The sequence below is a fragment of the Dendrobates tinctorius genome, unplaced genomic scaffold (assembly GCF_039654945.1).
Source record: "Dendrobates tinctorius isolate UK_male_01 unplaced genomic scaffold, ASM3965494v1 ptg000011l, whole genome shotgun sequence".
Lineage (NCBI taxonomy): Eukaryota > Metazoa > Chordata > Amphibia > Anura > Dendrobatidae > Dendrobates > Dendrobates tinctorius.
Genome location: NW_027361679.1, coordinates 52,153,399 through 52,175,829, shown reverse-complemented (window position 1 = coordinate 52,175,829; position 22,431 = coordinate 52,153,399). Strand labels below are relative to the sequence as shown.

At 41.4% G+C, this 22,431-nt stretch overlaps 1 protein-coding gene across 1 annotated transcript in view; it reads left to right on the top strand.

Moving 5' to 3' along the window:
- Positions 1-22,431, top strand: part of LOC141047209 (neuronal acetylcholine receptor subunit alpha-7-like) — a 373,011-nt gene that overhangs the window by 324,446 nt on the left and 26,134 nt on the right. The gene's annotated exons all lie outside the window — the stretch shown is intronic.

Below are 22,431 nucleotides of genomic sequence, written 5' to 3'. Positions count from 1 at the left end.
GCCCCCATGTGGCTCATTCCTGGTTGGAGACATATGTTCTCCCATCCTGCTCTCTTGAGTATCCATTCTGCCACCATGTGATGTCCCATAATCCTGCCCCATCTGTCCCGTGATCCTGCCCCATCTGTCCCATCATCCTACCCCATCTGTCCCGTAATCCTGTCCCATCTGTCCAGTGATCCTGCCTCATCTGTCCCGTGATCCTGCCCCATTTGTCCTGTGATCCTGCCCCATCTGTCCCATGATCCTGCCCCATCTTGCCCGTGATCCTGCCCCATCTGCCCCGTTACCTGCCTCATCTGCCCAGTGATCCTGCTCTATCTGCCCTGTGATCCTGCCCCATCTGCCCCATGATCCTGCCCCATCTGTCTCCATTGTAATCATCCTGCACCATGTGTCTCCATCCTGCCCCATGTCTCCATCCCGCCCCGTGATCCTGCACCTTGTGTCTCCATACTGCCCCATGATTCTGCCCCATCTGTCTCCATCCTGCCCCCTATGTCTCCATCCTGCCCCAGTGTCTCCATTTTGGCTTCCTGTATATCCATTCTTGCCCCCTGTGTCTCCATTCTTCCTCCTGTGTCTCCATTCTTGCCCCCTGTGTCTCCATTCTTGCCCCCTGTGTCTCCCATCGTGCCCCCATGCCACTTTCAGTAAAAATTAAAAAAGGGCTATATTTTGCTAACACCTGCAGTGCATCAAGTCTGCCTAAAGCATATAGGAAAATGTGTTATGTTCTGCTAAGACCAAGGTTGAACTTTTTGGCCATAATTCCAAAAGGTATGTTGGATGCAAAGCCAGCACTGTGAGTCACCAAAAGAAAACCATACCCACAGAGAAACATGATAGGATTATGCTTTGGCAGTGGTAACTGGTGCTTTAGTCAAGGTGGAGGGAATTAGGAATAGTTTCGAATATCAGTCAGTTTTGCAACAAAACCTTCAGGCTGTTAAAAAAGCTGAAGATGGAGAGGAAATTCACCTCTCAGTACAACAATTACACTAAGCATATTACCAAATCATTAAAAAAATGGCTTTGCAAGATCAAAGTTATGGAATGGCCAAACCAAAGCCAACACCTGAATCCAAATGAAGATCTGTGGGTTGACCTAAATGATGCTTGATGCTAAACATAATATGTATATATAAACATATATAATGTATATAATAAAGAGAAAAAAGGGTGGCAATCACCATTTCTAAAATCCAATCTTTATTGTAGCAATTTAAAACATCTTCAGTAGGGGGCTAGAACAGGAAGAAAAAGTTGGCTGTTTCGTGCTCTCTTGCGTTTCTACAGATCCCTTTTTTTCTCTTTATTATATGGATCTAAGCAATTGTTCACATGGGTTGACACTCGTGAATCCGTAAGGGCGGTGTATTTGACAAGGTGATCACACGTAGTGGCTAGTTGGGCTCAGGTGTTGCAGCAGTGCGGGATTTTTTTCTCTGCAGTAATGATAATAAGGGATGTCACTGTGTAATAAATGACAGCAAATACACAATAAGGGAAGACACTAATAATGGATGGTGCAATTTATAATAAGGAAGGACTCTGTATGCAGAGTGTGAGATTTTTACTGGTAAAATACTGGAGGTGAGATATGTATCACTGAGGATGTTAGCTTCAGATATGAACATGGGAAAATGCTCTAGCACACCAACAGCTGAGAGGGGTTAATCAACCATGTTAAGGGCTGGGGTTGTTTTAGCGAACAGCTGAAGAGTGGGTAGGAGGCTGTTCACCATATCTCCACCCGAAAATGTCATCCAAAAGCTATATGTGAAGCCTTTGGGCTAATTCAGTGTTCTGAGTACTCTGGAGGAGATCTGAGATCCAGAGCTGGACTCTTGGTAAGCAGAGCTGAAACCTGATTCCTGTGGGGGCAGATTTCCGAAGTTATAAGGACTATGCTGAATGCTATTTTGTTTGTATATGACAAGAAGACGGTATATGTCTATTTTGTGTTGGACTGGTTTATGAAGCCTGCTTTAATAAACCAGTTGAAATTTAAGCGGAAAGCATTCCTGTGACTATCTTGTAAAGCAGCTGAATGAGCCGATCTACCACAAGAGGCATACCTTGGGATTAAGCACAGGTTTGGTGCAGCGAATAGGGGACACTAAATACACATGGGTGAAAAACTGGTCAATGACTGGAAGCAAAGAGGTACTGTAAATGGTACATTCTCTACATAGGATAAAGTCAGCAATGGAGTACCACAAGGATCTGTGTTAGGGTCATTTTTTTTTTAAATCTCTTTATTGATAACCTTGTAAATGGGATTAAAAGTAAAGTATTAGTATTTACTGATGATATAAAACTATGTAGGATAATAGAAACTGAGTGAGATTATTTTTTTTTTATTATGAGATTGCATAATGATCTAGATAAGATATCTGCTTTGGCAAACACATGGCAGATGAGGTTTAATGTTGATAAATGTAGAGTAATGCACCAACGCCAGAGTAATCCTATTGCAGCATTTACATTAAATGGAATCATAGTAGGGACTACAGAACAAGAGAAGGATTTGGGTATTCTGGTTACAAGTAAGCTAAGCAGCAGTACTCAATGTCAGGCAGCAGCTGCAAAAGCAAGCAAGATTTTATTGTGGAAAAAATGAGAAATAAAATCCAGTGACCCCAATGTATTACTCCTCCATAAATCACTTGTAAAGTCACATCTAGAGTATGGGGGCCAGTTTAGGGTTCCACATTCTAAAAAGAACATTCATAAGATAGATCTAGTTCAAAGATGGGTGTTAGGACACCACGGGCGCCCTTTCATGGACACCAGCGTGTGTACTTTCCCATTCGCACACTCTCAGCATCTATATGCTCCCATGATCTGCGCATGGCATGCAGGTCCTCTGAGAAAGGGCTTAGGGCACTCATGTGCACGCTCTTTGACTCTTCAAGGGCCAGCACGTGTGCAGCTAAAGTTGACCCCAGCCAATGGCAGGGACACGTCTTGCATATAAGACACTCTCCCCTATTGGGAGGCGTCTTAGCAACTTTAGGTAGTCTATGTGTCTTCTGCTAGTTAGCTGTTAGGTCCCCGTACTCCTGTCCCAGTCCACCCTGCTATACCCATACCTGTGTCCATCCTGCCTGTACCTAGTTCTGATCCTGATCCATCTGACCTCTACCTATGCCACTTACCTACCCAGTCTGAACCTGCACCTATGTATCTGCATCTGTGATCCTGTACTGTGGCCATCACATGTTCCTGTTTCAGTCCTGCTTGTGCCATACCATCCCACTAGCCAGTTACTGGTTGGTCCTGCTTCCATGTCCCACATGGGGGTCAGCTGCCATGGCTCTGAGCGTCTGTTTTAAAGTAGCACCTGGTGTTCATCTGGAGCCAAGTCTAATCCCACCATAAGGGCTTTAGCGAAGAGTCAGGTACTCTCTTAGTTACGGCCCGTCCAGGCTCTCCCTGAACCGTGACACAGTGGATCCATAACCACGTGTGTAACAGTGGGAAACTTTATTAATACATGGGATAGAAGGTCTCTGTTATGATGAGAGATTGGAAAAGTTGGGCCTATTTAGCTTAGAAAAAAAGATACCTTAAAGGAGATCTCATTTATATGTATCAATACATGTGTAGTAAATACAAAGGACAGGCACATGACTTATTCCTTCTAAAGACCTTACAAAGGACCAGGGGGCATTCATTGTGTGTAGTGGAAAGGTAATTCGGGCAGCTAAATAGGAAAGAGTTCTTTACAGTTAAAGCAGTCAGGTGGAAGAGGTAGTGATTGCAAATATTATAACAGCAAAAAAGGGCTGTTTGATTTTCTTACAACAAATAGCATTTTAAATAAGCTAAGTTTAGAGAATGTGTTTTTTTTAAACCTATATAACAATTTAACATCTAAGTAGACCTCCAATAAGACTTTTGTGCATACTGTGATATGCAGTTTGTAAAATGTGAAACTTCACATCCCAGTATAATCTTAAGGGCTCACTCGCACTAGTGTAAAATACAGCTGAGTGCTATGTGATGTTTTATCGGATAGCACTTGGACCAATGTTATACTATAGGGCAGTGTGAATCTGCTATTTTTTCTCATGTCGATTTGGCATGAGAAAAAAAAATCATAGAAAGCTGCGAGGGTATCCAATAATTGGACAATGTGCATCCATACAAGCCTGTGGGTACGTGTATTAGGCTATTTTCACACTTGCGTTTTTTTGCAGTGCGTTTTTTGCGCACACAAACGCATGAAAAAAACGCATCATGCGTTTGTGTGTGTTTTTTGCGGGTTTTGGTGCGCACCAATAGACTATAATGGGTGTTTTGCTGTAAAAAAACGCATTGCGCGCGCATGCGTTTTTTGGGGGCAAGTCGGACGCACAAAAAATGCAAGAGGATGCATTTTGTGCGCCCGAGCGCACACTACAAAAAAACGCATGCGCATACAAACGTGTACAAACGCATGTGTATGCGCACCCATGTAAAAGATAGGGGAAAAACGCATGCGTGTTTTTGCGCTAAAAAACAGCGCAAAAAAACGCAAGTGTGAAACCAGTCTTACATGTCAGTCGAGTGCAGTCCGATATCTGCTGACCCAGACAATGAAGAAGATGGAGAAATTAAATTCTCCATCTTCTCCTCTTCACCTGATCGCCGATTCTCGGATGTGAGAGAATCGAATCACACTAAGATGACACTCGGCTCAAACTCTGACATTAGCATGATGACATGACCTTTTACGTGTTTGTGTTACCCTTTTAGGCATCATCAGCGCTGGAAGTCCCAGCTTAGCATGATCACAAGTGATAGTGAGTAGTGCAGTGGTCAGAGAGATGAGGTCAGTCTAAGTATTTTTTTTACTTTTACATCTTACAATTGTTATGCTCAGGAGCTTTGAAAGATTTCCTGGTATAATAAGGGACATGAAATACGTGGAGAATAGCTTCTTTGCAAATCAAATTTGTTGGTTACAATGGTGCTAGTTTTAATTTTCCCTAATCCGCTCATCTCTAGCACTAAGTACTGCCTGTTCCGATCATCTCTTGTGCCAAATGACCATTTTAAAAATATTCTCACCCAGTCATCTTTTCATTTAAATATTGTGCTTGTTGCTCAAATTTTTAAGTTTACACTTTTAATACTCAAGAACTTCATGAACACATATATCCCTTGTTTACTTGCTTCCTAATATGTTTCACCGTTCACGGGTGCCATTATAATGAGATGTAATAATGCTACAGCTGTTCAGTGTATACCTACTGTGCATGGGAACTGTGTTCTTAAAATATTAAATCTTTCATTTTCTTTTAGATGTATTGAACCTACAGGTTTCAAAAATATACTTAAGGTACTGTCACACTTAGCAATGCACCAGCGATCCCGACAACGATACGACCCGGTCAGGATCGCTGGTGCATTGCTAAGTGGTCGCTAGTGAGCTGCCACACAGGCAGATCTCACCAGCGATGTAGCAGCAGTCGGCTATTGCTACTTACCTGTCAGACGCAGCGATGAAGACATCCTCCCGCCAGCATCCATGCATCGCTCGTTGGCGCCACAGGAAGCCCAGCAGGAAGCTGACGACGAGAAACGGCCCAGGCCGTTCTCGCGCGATCAGCAATAATCAGCGGAGGAACCGGTCGGAGGTAAGTATCACACATAGCGATATCGCTAGCGATATCGCTGCTGCGTCACAGAACCAGTGACGTTATAGCGATATTGCTAGCGATATCGCTTAGTGTGACGGGGCCTTTAGTTTCTACTTTTTTTGTTACATTTCTGAAATTGATTGTGTAAATAATTTTACTAATTTAATCCTGCAATGGGCATTGACTAAAAACTATTTTTCAACACCAGTCAGACAATATAAAGATAAAGAACAGCAGGACCAAATATTTTCTTACATAGAAAGACCGTAAGAGGTAATTGGCTTACAACTTCCTTAAGGTCTTAGGCTATATGGCTGACTTAAGCCAGCAAAACTTTAACATCATTGCACTGTAAGATTGGTAGCATTTCTATCCAGCTAAGAAAAATAATTTACCCTGCTCCCACAGTACTATCTTTTCTCAGGCCCCCCTTGGAGAGCATAGTCACCTATCATTTATAATGTCAGGGATTCTTAAAACATCCAGACATGGGAAAAATTGATGCAAGCTATTACTGTATACAGTTATACTTGTCATTGTGTTCATGTCGTGTCAAATAATCAACTAGGCTGAAAATACAGTTAATATACCATATTGGTATTCTGTACGTAACGCAAAATGAAAAAGAGACACAAGCATCCTTCATATATTCAGTCTATTATATTTTACATTTCGCAGTGCAGTGTTAAAGGGAATCTGTCACCTGGGTTTTGCTATGTAATCTGAGAGCAGCATGATGTAGAGGCATAGACTCCAATTCCAGTGATGTCACTTACTGGGAGGCTTAGTTTAGTTTTTATAAAATCACTGTTTTATCAGCAGGAGATTATCATTAGAGAACTAGTAAACTTACGTCCATGTAGTTCTCCATATTCAAGAGCTCTGTATAACCCCATCCTCACCACTGATTGGCAGCTTTCTGTGCAAAGGTAGACAGCTCAGCATTCTGAGAACGGCTATATCTGTAGTATATCAAACAGTAATTTTATCAAAATGACAGCAAGCAACATCGCTGGAATCAGGTAATCTGCCATTACATCAGGCTGCACTCAGATGAGGCAGCAAAACCCTGGTGACAGATTCCCTTTAAATGTTATATGCTTACAGCCTACTACTGTATGTGGTTAATTACATAAAGAATTTAGATAGTATACTATCAGACTTTGTTAAAATTTAGTTTGGGGACTTACCGTATTTGGGATCATCCTTTACAAATTCTGATGTAATAAAGCAGCGAACACAACATAAAAAAAAAATAATGCTCACTGATTTTGGCGGGATCGTGAGAAAAATCTGATGAACTAACAAATATTTGCCAGGCAGCTATTACATGTCTATAGCCAGCTTAACACCATAGGTTTAAAGAGGTGATAATTGGTTTGATGCAAATCGAATTTGTGTCAATTTTTTTTAGGACTTTGAATTCTAAAAATTTGCTATTTGCCTAATGCCAATAGCCTGAAATGAGCCCTGCCATTTTCCAAATTGAAGAAGATTTCATCATCCAGAGAAGGATCCCATGTCCTCATGCTCAAATGAGCAGGTTTCCCCATAATACCATGAAGCTCTCACATCACATACATCCAGAAAGCTCATTAGGGGAAAGGAAGCCAAGGAAGTTATGGATTATATCGCATCTCACAGTGACATCATCAGTTTGAGTCAGTGTTCTTCATATTCCTCCTCCACCACCATCCTAACAGATAATCCTTTGTTTCTGAACTTTCAGTTCCAACAGAGACATCTGTCTTCTCTGACCCCTAGTCCCCAATCACAGCTTAAGCTTCTAAGATATTTCACAATTTCACAACAACTTCATCCAGTTGATTTTTTGGATGAGATAGGTCAGCGTCTGAACTTCAAGGAGATGGGGCAGAGGAGGTGGATGAGATGACACAAGAGCTTAGCTGTGATTGTGTTGTTAGTTGTGGTAGGAGCACTGACAGTGGCAGCCAAGACAAAGTGTTAATGGCATTCTGACTCAAGGCAAATCTAGAGGTACAATTCAGGTATGAAGGACAGAAAGCTCAGAACATTTTGCATACTGAGACAATTGTCAGCTGAGTCATGGGTAATGATAATGATTGTGTGGTGGAAAAGACATGAGAGCCAGATATGGGTGATGAAAAGGTGATAACTTCAGAGGAAGAGAGTGATGGGTTGGTGATAAAGTGCATAGCTAACATCCAGCCAAAAGATTTTTCAAGGGTAGATCAGCTTCTGCAGAAAGCTCAGGGCCAGGTGATGCTGCCACTGCTGTTTGTGGAAGTCTACAAGCCAATGAAAGCTCTGACTGCGATCATGGGGGATGTGAGTCTCATTAACAGTCATCTTGGGTGTGGGAATTCTTTTCCACTTTGATAGCCAACCAATCTTTTGCAGGCTTTGTGTGGGCTCTGAAGGATTAAAAAAAACATGGATGTCCCAGCACAAATTTACAAGCAACTACAGGTCTCCAACAGCACATGAAGCAGCCTCAACTGCTCATATGTTAAACGTAAACTGCCAGCAATATGAGTAGGGTTCACATTCTCCTCCTCCTTTTTCTTTTGATTGTATTTCTAGTTGTTAATCTACATGATCAATCCACCTCTCATCCTAAACTTCATCCAAAAGCTCCTCAATGGACATTGCCCTAATCTCAAAAGCAACAGGGCTGTCTTGTCAGCTTAAATAAACTGGTACTCTATGTGACAGCAGACTTCTGAATCTTTACAGCATGCACACCACATTTATGACCGCATATGACTGCAGACTTCTAAATCTTTGCATCATGCACACACTGTTAGAATTCTCCAGTATTGTCGGTGAGAGCAAGTGGTCACGCATCTACAAGTATGTGAGTTGGGTACTTACAGGCACATTCTGACTATACTTACTGGGCCTCATTCGCAGACCACGGCAACATGCGAACCTCTAATGTCCTCACTAGGAACAGAGCGAGCAAAACTATCTTTCACTGGGGGCAGGAAGGATCTGAAAGGTATGGGAATGTCCGGGGAAACTCGGCAAAGACACAGTCTGTTGGTGAGTCAATCCGCAGGGGACCAAAGGATGAGGCGTTAGCAGTCAGAGCAGTCGGAGCAGTGGGGAGGCACGCAACCTTCTCCTTGTTCTCCTGTTGCCTTCCCACCAAATCTTCCCTGTCCCTGCGCTCAGCCCTTTTTATCTCCCCCACGCCTCCTGCTGTCCAGTACAAAGATCCTCCCCACTCAGAAGGATCGTCCCCTGGCAACAGTGGTGACAGTCCCAATAGTTCCGGCCCCAAAGTGTACAGGGAACAGCTGACTGTGTTCTGGCTCATCTTCTTACACATCAACAATATCATCCTTCTCATAATTATATTGGAAAAGACACAAGCATTCAAGAATGGTAGGAGAAAAAACAGCAAATTCTACATGTTCATCACAACCCTGCGGCTGTTGGGGACACTCGGGGACAATGTCACATGCAGCATGAAGTCTAGAAGGAGGAAAACAAATGGCAAATAGATATGGACATGAATATTTAGTTATCCTACGCACTGGAAGGAAACGTGACTGACTGTGAAAATGATGAATACGACAACACTGTATGTGGTCACCAATTGTCAGCGGGATTATGAAAATTGAATCAAATGGTACCTCAGTCTTGCAGGCAAGCATGACAAGCTACATGCTTGATTGCATGAAGAGATGACCGTTGGATGATCATGTTTTTAGTCTCTCACTATAAAAGCTATTTTTTTCTACAAGGCAATTCTACAGCTGAGCAGATGCTTGCAAACATCTGACCCGGACACCACTCTCTGCTCCCCACAGAGTCAACACTCCCTTGTTTGTGTCAATGCTATTGCTACAAGTAGCCAAACCAGTGTCAGTGATTAGAGTATATACAGTATGACATGATGGACCAGATATTTTTTCAGCTGCTGCACCAATTTGATGTACATCAGCAAACATTTATGGACCTACTGATCAACCAGGTTCAGTCGTACTTGTACTCTGTTTTTTCTCCAGAGGATAACCTGAGCCTTTATCCAATGGACTTTTTGGGTCAGCATATTGGATCAGTGGCAAAAAGTGTCCCATTGTACCATGAGCGCACTATTTTGTTCAGCTTGCAATTTACTTGTCAGCATATTAGACAAGTGGCAAGAACTACCACAGTGTTCCATAGGTGTCCTGTGTTGTACATTACGACAGATGATGTTGCCACGCCCAGGCAAACCAGATTATTCATTATAAGTGGAGAAAACCTTCCATTTGTCAAGTATGCTCAGTGAGGATTTTAATTCACATATAACTGATGTAAATTGTTAGATTGTCTTTAATATCTGCCTGTCTATTGTGTTCTTTACCGCTCTCCTGCCTCCAGTGCTGATGCCCCCTTATAGCTGGGCATATCCTGCTTGTACATCATGTTCTATATTGTGCTATTGATGCTGCTGCTGTCACTGCTAATAGACTGCCACATACCATGCCTGTCCATTGTTTTCTATATCTGTACTGAAAATGTTTCAATAGTTTGTTAAAAGCTACTACTTCTTCTCAGCCATATTGTCTTTGTGCATTGGGCAAGATATTTTATGATAGAAGTGTTATTGCTGCCTAAATAATGTTCAAATTTTTTTTTCATGGCTGAATTTAGTCATGGTTTCTTGATCCACTTAACCATACCTATAAGGGCATGTTTCCATGTGGCATATATGCAGCGCTTTGGATGCAGCTCCGCCCAAAGCGCTGCCCCCTTTTGTACGCGCGGTAATTCCACATGTGTTCATTGAACACATGCGGAATCACCGCCTCCTATACATAGACTGTGTTATTTATTTTGGGGAGACTGAGAGTCTCCGCAAGATAGACATACTGCGGTCTATAAAGACATGCCACATGTGCGTATACGCGGGTCTGCCACCTGCGCCTTTGAATGCATAGTGGAGATATGATTTCATAAAATCCCCTCCACTATGCTGTATCATCTGGACGCTGCAGAGTGGACACTGCGGCTGTACGCAGCGTCCAATCCGCAGCAAATACTCAACGTGGAAACATACCCTTAATGTTGAATTCACTTTGACTTTACTAAAGCGGTGCTTGCTTCAAATAGCTTGAACCGGGTTGTATGCTCTCTTAGAAGATCTCAGAGTGTAATACTTGTCATAAAGGTTTTTCAGTACTATCAATTTGAGACAAATCAATTTGCCATGAATAAAAGTTAACGAGAAAATTCAGCAAAGCTGAGAATTTGAATTTTACCATGCCCATTATCCCTAGAAAAAATCTAATCTTTCATTTAAAGAAGCTCTCCTATCAAAGTTCTTGTCTTCTTAATATATTGAAATCATCATATTATATAACACTGTGAACTTAAAATTGCTCATTTTTTCCTTATACCCAGTTAATTTTTGCCTTTTCCATTAAGTCTGTAACATCACATGATTAAAAACTGACTAGCTGAATCCTTCTAAGCTCCAGGGCTGCCACTAGGAATTTCGGGGCCCCAGACTGGCAAAATTTTCGGGCCCCCCTTGAGACTCCACAAAGGCTCCACCCATTGAACTGTACACAGTCCCACTGCTCTCTCTTGGAAAAACTTCACTTCTCACCAGTCATACATTAACAGTTCCCATCACGAGATCACACATATAGCCAGCAGCTCTTGTTTTGGCCAAAAGATTTTTTTAAGCCGCCACCATAACACGGTAGACACTTTTGGCTGAGCTCTACTCTACTGTAACCTATTAAATATTTGTTAAAATACGCAATACAGTTTAGATATATTTTTATTTATTTTTAAATTTTTAAAATGACCAATAATATCAGATACAAGGAACAAATACCACCACATCGTGTCCAGAACAAATATTACCATCACAGTGACCGAATAATATCACATACAAGGAACAAACACCACAACACCATGACCAGACCACATATTACCACCACCGTGACCGAATAATATAACATATAAGGAACAAATACCACCGCACCATGACCAGACCACATATTACCACCACAAAGTGACCAAATAATAGCACATACAAGGGACAAATACTGCAACACCATGTCCAGACCACATATTACCACCACATAGTGAATGCATGCTACAATACTGATCAGTAATAAAAAACACAATACTATCACCATAAGTGCCATTATACACAGGAGATCTATACTTAGTATGCCGTGTCTGTGTACAGGTAATACAGTGATCAATGACATTAAATACAGGAGCTCTTTATATAATGTATAAGTAATACAGTGGTCACTGGTGACATTATACACAGGACCTCTTTATATACTATACAGTGTATAGTGTCAGTGTATAGGTAACACACTGACTCACCAGTGAAGTCTCTAGTTGAAGTGCTTCATCTTTGCTTTTCATCTTTCATCCAGCACAGACCGCAATCACTACTTCCAGCCAGGACTTGTCTCTGCAAGAAATAACACAGTTACCTAGAGTTCCACTTGCAGAACACATTACTTATTTTTTCCCAACTTCTACATTACACCACATGAAGAAAAAAAGGTGACATAGTATCACTCTACACAGTAACAGAACCACCCCCATTTAAAACAGTATACTCAAAAAATAAAATAAATACATCACTGCAGTAATAATATCCCTTAATTAGCCCCTGTGGTAATAATATCCCCCATCCTGAACCCCGTGTGTCTCATTCCTTGCTTCAGCCATATGTTCTCTCATCCTGCCTTCATGAGTATCGATTCTGCCCCATATGATCTCCCCATCCTGCCCCATCTGTCTCCATCGCATCCATCCTGCCCCATGGTCCTGCATGATCTGTCTCCAATCCTGCCCCATCTGTGTCCAATCCTGCCCCATCTGTCTCCAATCCTGCCCCCAGTGTCTCCAGTGCTGCCCCCAGTGTCTCCAGTCCTGCCCCCATGTCTTTCATCCTGCCCACTGTGTCTCCAATCATGCCCCCAGTGTCTCCAATCATGCCTCATGTCTTTCATGCTGCCCCCTGTGTCTCCAATCATGCCCCGTATCTCCATTCTGTCCCGTATCTCCATTCTGCCCCCAGTGCCTCCAATCCTGCCCCCATGTCTTTCATCCTGCCCCCTGTGTCTCCAATCATGCCCCCAGTTTCTCCAATCATGCTCCCATGTCTTTCATCCTGCCCCCTGTGTCTCCAATCATGCCCCATATCTACATTCTGCCCTGTATCTCCAATCATGCCCCATATCTCCATTCTGCCCCCTATATCTCCAATCATGCCCCGTATCTCCATTCTGCGCCGTATCTCCAATCATGCCCTGTATCTCCACTCTTCCCCCTGTGTCTCCAATCATGCCCCCAGTTTTTCCAATCATGCCCCCATGTCTTTCATCCTGCTCCCTGTGTCTCCAATCATGCCCCGTATCTTCATTCTGCCCCCTGTGTCTCCAATCATGCCCTGTATCTTCATTCTGCCCCCTGTGTCTCCAATCATGCCCCGTATCTTCATTCTGCCCCGTGTCTCCAATCATGCCTTGTATCTCCATTCTGCCCCAAGTCTCCAATCATGCCCCGCATCTCCATTCTGTACCCTGTGTCTCCAATCATGCCCCCAGTGTCTGCAATCCTGCCCCCAGTGTCTCCAATCCTGCCCCCATATCTTTCATCCTGCCATGTGTCTCCAAACATGCCCTGTTGTGAATTCGCTTTCTGGCCTCCCTCTGGTTATTACTGAAGGTAGTGGAGCTGGTCAGATTGACAGAGGGGTTGCGAATTCTCTTTCTGGGATCCCTCTGGTGGTTACTGGAGGTAATGGAGCTGATCTGATTGACAGAGGCTTGCCGCCTGATAATGAGGATGACAATTGGAGATCTGGGGTTTCAGATTGGGATTCAAGACAGCTGACTCCCTCTATCCCTGCTGGTGATTTTCTTCCTGTGCTTCCTGAGGTCTGATGTCTACAGTTCTGTCCCTGCATGTTCAGCTGAGTGGTTCATTTGCTGTTCTGTTTGCATTTGATCTGGTTTGGTTTATCTCAGCTTTGTGCGGGTCAGTCAGCTCCAGCTGGGGATGTGCTGAATCACCGCCCATATGTTACTGCTTGTGCCAGTTTGTTTTGTCCCGTTAGATTGGCCTCTTTTTGCTCTGCTTTCAGAATATACCAGAGTGCTGATATAGTGGGGGCGAAGTCGTGCGACTTCAGTGTTTTTGTGCATCAGATGTGTTGGACTTTTTGCAGGGATTTTTGCGTGATTGCAGACAGTGTCTTTCCTTTCCCATCCTGTCTAGTCAGTGTGGGCCCCATCATTTGCTCAGTCTATTTTCCTGCGTTTGTGTTTTCATCTTGTCTTACCGACAATATATGTTTGGGGGATATCTATTCCTTTGGGGTCTGCTCTGGGGCAGTTTAGATTTCCCCTTTCCTGCTTTAGGCTTAGTTAGTGCTCTGAAAAGCGAAAAGAAGCCATGTCTAAAATATAACAATCTTTATTGAGATATGATTAAAAGAGTTACAGTAGATGTAAAAATATCAATGTGGTTATTAAAAGTGAGGACACTACAAAAAATCACCACATCAAGAGGTAAAACGAACAAAAATATCCAAAATGCATATATGCAGAGAATGCTTGAATAAATGCTAATAAACAAGTATTGGTGCATAGGACATGTTACTTATTTAAATAAATGCAGGTGCATTTCTCAGAAAAATAAGTTCGAAAAAAAGTGCAGATGTGCATAAATATACATGGAGAAAATTAAGGCATCATATAGTCGGCATGAACTAGTGTAAAGCAAACCAATAGCAAACCTCAATAAGCATTTTCCAAGAATACAGCAATGTAAATAAGCCAATTAGCATAAACAGGGATAGACAAATAGGGTGTCATATAGCCAGTATATGTCTGTGCAAAGTATGGCGGCAAAAGACCCTAAAAGATATTTCCAAGCAAAAGGTAGGTATAAGATAAGAAGGTATTACCTCAGGGTGCGGGCAGGAGGACCCCGACACGCGTTTCACGGCAGCTTTATCAAGGGGCGCATGGAGGAACTGTTTTATAGTCCTTTTATATGGTCTTTTGCCGTCATACTTTGCACAGACATATACTGGCTATATGACACCCTATTTGTCTACCCCTGTTTATGCTAATTGGCTTAACCTCTTAGTGACAGAGCCATTTTGCAGCTTAATGACCAGGCCAATTTTTACAATTCTGGCCACTGTTATTTTATGAGGTTATAACTCTGGAACGCTTTTACAGATCCCGCTGATTCTGAGACTATTTATGCTAATTGGTTTAACCTCTTAGTCACAGAGCCATTTTGCAGCTTAATGACCAGGCCAATTTTTACAATTCTGGCCACTGTTATTTTATGAGGTTATAACTCTGGAACGCTTTTACGGATCCTGCTGATTCTGAGACTATTTTTTCGTGACATATTTTACTTCAAGTTAGTGGTAAAATTTCTTCTATATGACTTGTGTTTATTTATGAATAAACAGAAATATGGCAAAAATTTTGAAAATGTTGCAATTTTCAAACTTTAAATTTTTATGCCCTTAAATCAGAGAGATATGTCACACAAATTTCTTAATAAATAACATTTCCCACATGTCTACTTTACATCAGCACAATTCCGGATGCAAAATTTTTTTTGTTAGGAAGTTATAAGGGTTAAAAGTTGACCAGCGATTTCTCATTTTTACAACAAAATTTACAAAACCATTTTAGGGACCGCATCATATTTAAAGTCATTTTGAGGGGTGTACATGACAGAAAATACCAAAAATGACACCATTCTAAAAACTGGACCCCTCTAGGTGCTCAAAACTACATTCAAGAAGTTTATTAACCCTTTATGTGCTTCACAGGAACTGAAGCAATGTGGAAGGAAAATATTAACATTATATATTAATATTAATTTTTATAATATTAATATTAACATTTAACTTTTTTTTGCAAAAAATTTACTTTGGAACCAATTTTTTTTATTTTCACAAGTGTTAAAAGAGAAAATGAACCACAAAATTTGTTGTGCAATTTCTCCTGAATACGCCGATACCCCATATGTGGGGGTATACCATGTTTTGGGCGCACGGCAGAGCTTGCAAGGGAAGGAGGGCCGTTTGACTTTTTCAATGCAGAATTGGCTCGAATTGAGATTGGACACCATGTTGCATTTGGAGAGCCCCTGATGTGCCTAAACAATGGAAACCCCCAACAAGTGACCCCATTTTGGAAACTAGACCCCTTAAGGAACTTATCTAGATGTGCGGTGAGCACTTTGAATCTCCAAGTGCTTCACAGAAGTTTATAACGTAGAGCCGTGAAAATAAAAAATCATTTTTTTCCACAAAAATTATCATTTGCCCTCAAATTTTTATTTTTACAAGGGTAACAGGAGAAATTATACCCCCAATGTTGTTGTGCAATTTGTCCTGAGTACGTTCATACCCCATATGTGGGGGTAAACCACTGTTTGGGCGTATGGCAGAGCTCAGAAGGGAAGGAGCACCTTTTGACTTTTTCAATGCAGAATTGGCTGGAATTGAGATTGGACACCATGTCGCGTTTGGAGAGCCCTTGATGTGCCTAAACAGTGAAACCCCCCCACAAGTGACACCATTTTGGAAACTAGACCACTTAAGGAACTTATCTAGATGTGTGATGAGCACTTTGAACCCCAAGTGCTTCACAGACGTTTATAATGCAGAGCCGTGAAAATAAAAACAATTTTTTTCCTCAAAAATGATTTTTTAGCCCACTATTTTTTATTTTCACAAGAGTAACAGGAGAAACTGGACCACAGAAGTTGTTGTGCAATTTGTCCTGAGTACGCTGATACCCTATATGTGGGGGGAACCATTGTTTGGGTGCATGGGAGAGCTCGGAAGGGAAGGAGCACTATTTTGGAATGCAGACTTTGATGGAATGTTCTGCGGGTGTCATGTAGCATTTGCAGAGCCCCTGATGTGCCTAAACAGTAGAAACCCCCTACAAGTGACCCCATTTTGGAAACTAGACCCCCCCAAGGAGCTTATCTATGTGTGGTGAGCACTTTGAACCCCCAAGTGCTTCACAGAAGTTTATAACACATTTTTTTGTTTTCCCAAGGATAACAGGAGAAATTAGACCCCCAAAGTTGGTGTGCAATTTGTCCTGAGTACGCTGATGCCCCATATGTTAGGGTAAACCAGTGATTGGGCACACGTCTGGGGTCTGAAAGGAGGGAGCATAATTTGGCTTTTTGAATGCAAAATTGGCTGGAATCAATGGTGGCGCCATGTCGCATTTGGAGACCCCCTGATGTACCTAAATAGTAGAAACCCCTCAAATCTAGCTCCAACCCTAACCCCAACATACCCCTAATCGCAACCCTAACCCTAATCCCAACCCTAACCCTAATCCCTAATCCTAATCCTAACCCTAATTCCAACCCTAACCCTAGTTACAACCCTAATTCTAACCCTAATTCTAACCCTAACCCTAATGGAAAAATGAAAATAAATATATTTTCTTTATTTCATTATATTTCCCTAAGGGGGTGATAAAGGGGGGGTTATTTTCAATTTTTTTTATTTTGATCACTGTGATAGGGTTTATCACAGTGATCAAAATGTACATTGAATGAATGAATGGAATCTGCCGGCCGGCAGATTCGGCGGGTGCACTTCGCATGCGCCCACCATTTTCTTCCTGGACCAAGATGGTGGTGCCCACCGGAGGAGGCAGGAGGGCCCGAGGTTACCGGAGGGGGGATCGGGGACCCTATTTCTCTCTCCTCTGATGTGCAATCACATCAAAGGAGAGAGATAGTGAAAGCAAAATCACGGCTTAATAACGGCGATCGCAAAAGGGGGGTCGGTAAAAACCGACCCAGTTCTTGTTCTCTGGGGTCTCGGCTACCCCCAGAGAAAATCTGACTCTGAGGGGCACTATACACTTTTTCAACAGCGCCGTTAATTAGGTACCCTTAACTACCACCGTTAAAAGGCGTATCGGCGGTCGTTAAGGGGTTAAACCATATGATGAAAATATAATATATATACAATGAATTGCATAACATGCAATGAATTTAGTTATAAGAAGTCCATGTAATAATGAGCTCAATCTATGCAAAAAATTCTGATAAATTCCTACTCACACCAATATACAGTTGTGTGAAAAAGTGTTTGCCTCTTCCTGATTTCCTATTCTTTTGCATGTTTATCACACTTAATGTTTCAGATCACCAATCAAATGTAAGTGTTAGACAAAGATAACACAAGTAAGCATAAAATGCAGTGACAAGGGAGCTGTGGTATGGTGATCAAAATAAGGACATTCCTCTTGTCCTTGTACTTGACCACCCACATATTGTCACTGCATTGGGCTCTGCTCTCGAACTTTCTCAATTAATGGCTTGAGGAGGCCTCTCTGATTTTTTTCGTACAGTGCCGCTTGCAACGGTACCTCTGGAAGAGAGGTTCTTAAAGAGTGGGATACTGGTGTAAAAGTTATCATTGTACAGTAGAAGTGATAATCCTTTTTCAGAAGTCATGGCATTAATTCCCGCGCAATTTCGAGAGGGAGGGCATTCAGGGGGATTTAACTGTTTGTCCCTCCCTTTGTAAACCCTAAACCTGTGGATGTACCCTGAGGTACTTTTGCACAGTTTGTATGGTTTAATTCCTTTCCTTGCCCTCTTACTGGTATTGTCGAAATTTTAGCCTCCCTTTGAAATGAACCAGAGATTCATCTATACAGATGTCATTTTGGGGTTGTACACCTCTGCAAATTTTCTGCTGAAGTTTTCAACTACTGGATAAATTTTATAAAGCCAATCAAAGTTGAGATCATCTGGGGTATGACACTACAAATTATTATTATAACGCAAAAAGTTTTGAATTGCTTCAAATTGTGTCCTTGTCATAGCAATACAGAATGCCAGTGTAAATAAGAGTATATCAGCACTCCAGTTTTGCCAAAGCTCTGTTTTTTTCACAATGCCCATATGCAGCATAATGCCCCAAAATGTCATAATTTCTGCTGCATTTACAGGGGGTCCATCTGGTGCACGATGACGTGGCATCTTGAGTGAAAAATTGATGGACATACAAATTTGTCTGGGCCACCATAAAATTTATTATTTCCTTGCTGAACAAGAGCTTGAAAAAGTAAATTTCAGTGAGGCCTGTAACGTCAAATTGGATTCCTGACAAGCCCGTGAAATCCAGAATAACAAACTGACAATTTCCAGGGAAGGGGGGGAGAGGAGGAGAAGTCCATATGGGATCTATTACTGAGGAAGTTACCTCAGTCCTTGGACACCTTGAAGAGTGTGGCATCTTCCTCACTGCCTGAATCTGTGTTGGAGGCAAGGAAAGTGTATGGGTCCTCTGCTGAATAATGTCTTCTTGACTAATGGGCCATTTTTACTTTATTCTTCTAACCAGTGGGGATGTTTGGGTAAGTTGTTCTTAATTTTACTATAAAAAGTTGAGAAAAAAAGTACGGCATATAAAAAAGTAGAGAAAAAAAGTAGAGCAAAGAAAGTAGACAAAAGGTAGAGAAAAAAATAAAGAAAAGAGGAAAAATTTAGAAGAAACACTTAGAAGAAAAAAATAAAAGGAGAACTCAATAGAAGTAAAAAAAAGTTTGCATTAAATTACAGTGACGTTCACTACACTAATACGTTACCTATAAAGCTACTCGGCGCTACCTTTTATTCTGCAAAGGAAAAACAGTGTCACGAACACTGCGACATCCACTCCCCTGATGCGCGAGCTATGAAGTTACTCGATGCTAACTATTCCTTTTTTTACTGCTAAAGAAAAATTTATGTCACTAACACTGGGACATACACTCCTCTAATGTGCTAGCTAAAAAGTTACTTGACGCTAACTATTATTTATTTATTTTAACCTGACATCAATAACACTGTGACTCCTGCTCCCTTAATGCACTAAGCTAATTGGCATTAACTATAACATTTTTTCTGCAAAAGAAATATTGACGTCTCTTACACCACGACGTCCGCTCCCCTAATGCACTACCTCCCTATTTATTTTTAAATCTGCTCTGTACTAACTACTATTTTTCTACAAGGAAATCGGACGTCTATAACACTATGACATATGCTACTCTACCTATAGCAAAAAAAAAAAAAGTCCCTTTGCGCAGACACTGATCAGCAGCAGTACTGAACAGAGCACTGCAGACCCACGGTGAGAGCACGTTAGTGTCGAAAAAAAAAAGTGTGCCAAAATTGAGCACAAAAACTCAAAATACAATTAGGGTGTGCACTCAGGTCATGTCGGTTTTCGTGAAAGGGTTAATATTAATACAAGCGTCAACCTGTGAGAGTGTCCTTAGTCTGTACTTGGCTAATTTTTGTGTGCAGATGTTCTATGTGACTGGCTAATCCATCATGGAACATTTATCTGCCATTTCCTATTACTCGTAATACGGACTGATCCTGAGAACATCACGTCTCCATATTGCCGATTAATGCTTATTTTAATAACCGTGTTGTAGCTATTTTTATGTTTGCCATAATCCTCACTGTCAGACTTCATTGCTCCCTGGCTTGATACTGTGCACAGAAATATCTTATGAAGTTTTGTTTCTGTATTCCAGATGACTGAAGTCATGATATTTTCTTGCATTGTTGTGACATAATAAATTGTCTGAGTGGAACAGGTTTGCTGTGCTGTATTTTCTCTATTTATGGGTGCACAATAAATTGCATACAGCAATTCACGCATCCAAAAGCCCAAACCTGCCCATCTGTCACTTCGTTGTAATAAAATATCATGTATTCAGTCAACTATCTGCCTCAATGAGAAATACGTTATTCTTATTTATTTTTGTAACTTATATACTGTCACCATATTTTGCAGCACTCTGCAGACATCATCATCCCTGTCCTCATTGGGGCTCAATATCTAAATTCCCTATCAGTATGTCTTTAAAGAGTGGGAAGAAATATTATACTATTATAATTATTACTATTAAATACTCAAATTATACTACATACGTCAGAGGTGGACACTTACAGATTGGGGCCCCTGTGCAAGAAATGTTTCTGGGACCCTCTCTCTTTTATGGCAATAAAAATAGAGAGAGACACATGTCACATAGATGCTAGGCATGGACTAGACACATACCACGAAGACACCACTCACCCACTAGGCACATGCCATATAGTTGCCAGTCATGTACTAAACATCTATCAAAAAGACACCAGTCACATTAGACTCTTGGCAGATACATGCTAGTCATGCAACAGACCCATACCACATTAGAGCAGTCACTAACCCACAGACAACATGCCACATAGATGCCAGTCATTTGCTAGATACATGTCACTTAGACACATATCACACACTAGACACATGCCACATAGATGCCAGCCACATACTAGGTATGACATATGTAATATATATGACAGTCTCAGTTAATCCTGTGAGATTTGTACTTCAGTCTTAGTGTTTCCTATGTCACTTAGGATGCATTGAGGCTGCTATATACCATATGTGATATGTGGCTATACATGTGGGAGTCTCCACAAATGTATGCAAGGAAGGTGCTGTGGCCAGATGAGAAATTGAACTTTTTGGCCACCAAGGTAAACACTAAGTCTGGCAGCAAATCAGCACAGCTCAAGTCATTTACCCCAAGAACATCATCCCCACAGTGAAAAATGGTGGTGGCAGCATCATGCTGTGGGAATGTTTTTCAGCAGTAGGGACAAGGAAAATGGTCTGAGTCAAGGGGAAAAAAGATGGTGCGAAATACAGGGACATTCTTGGGCAAAATCTGTTTTAGTCTGTGATTTGCGACTGGAACAGATGTTTACCTTCCAACAAGACAATGACACAAGGCATACTACTAAATCAACACTCCTTATTTAAGAGCAAGTGTGTAAATGTTTTGGAGTGGCCTGGTAAAAGCCCAGACCTTAATCCAATTGAGAATCGGTAGTCAAACTTGAAGATTGTTGTTCACCAGAGGAAACCATCTAACTTAAAGGAGCTGGAGTAGTTGTACCTTGAGGAATAGGCAAAAATCCCATTGGTAAGATGTGGAAAGCTCATAGAGACTTATCTAAAACCACAAAAGAAAGAGTCTGCAAAGTTCTGACTTTAGGGGGGAATAGTTAATCACACTAAAGATTTCAGCTATTTTGTCCTATTTTTTTGTTTGCTTCACAATAAACTGAAAACAACATGCTCACAGTTGTTGGCATGTTCTTTATATGAACTGATGCAAACCCTCAAAAGAAGTGAAATTCCAGGTTGTGAGGTAGAAAAACATGAAAAATGCCAAGGGCGTGAATACTTTCACAAATCACTGTATACAGCAATCTCGGTGCATCCAATATGACGTCTACAGTAGAGTTTGAATGTATCCTATGCGATGTATACAGCGGTCTCCGTGTATCTTATGTGATGTATACAGTAGATTCTCTGTGAATTCAATGTGATATAAAAAGCAGTCTGAGTGTATCCTTAGTGATGTATAAAGAATACACTGTATCCTATGTGATGTATGCAGCAGAGTCTCCGTGTATCCTATGTGATGTATGCAGCAGAGTCTCCGTGTATCCTATGTGATGTATACAGTAGAGTTTCAGTGTATCTTATACAAGGAATAAAGCAAAGTCTCCGTGTATCTTATATGATGTTTACAGCAGTCTCCGTCTATCCTATATGATGTGTACAGCAGAGCCTAAGTGAATTCTATGTGAAATAACAGATGTCTGAGTGCATTCTATGCTACCTAAAGAGCAGTCTCAATGCATCCTATGCAATGAATACAACAGAGTCTCAGTATATCCCATGTTATGCATGGACACACTGCAGAAATTT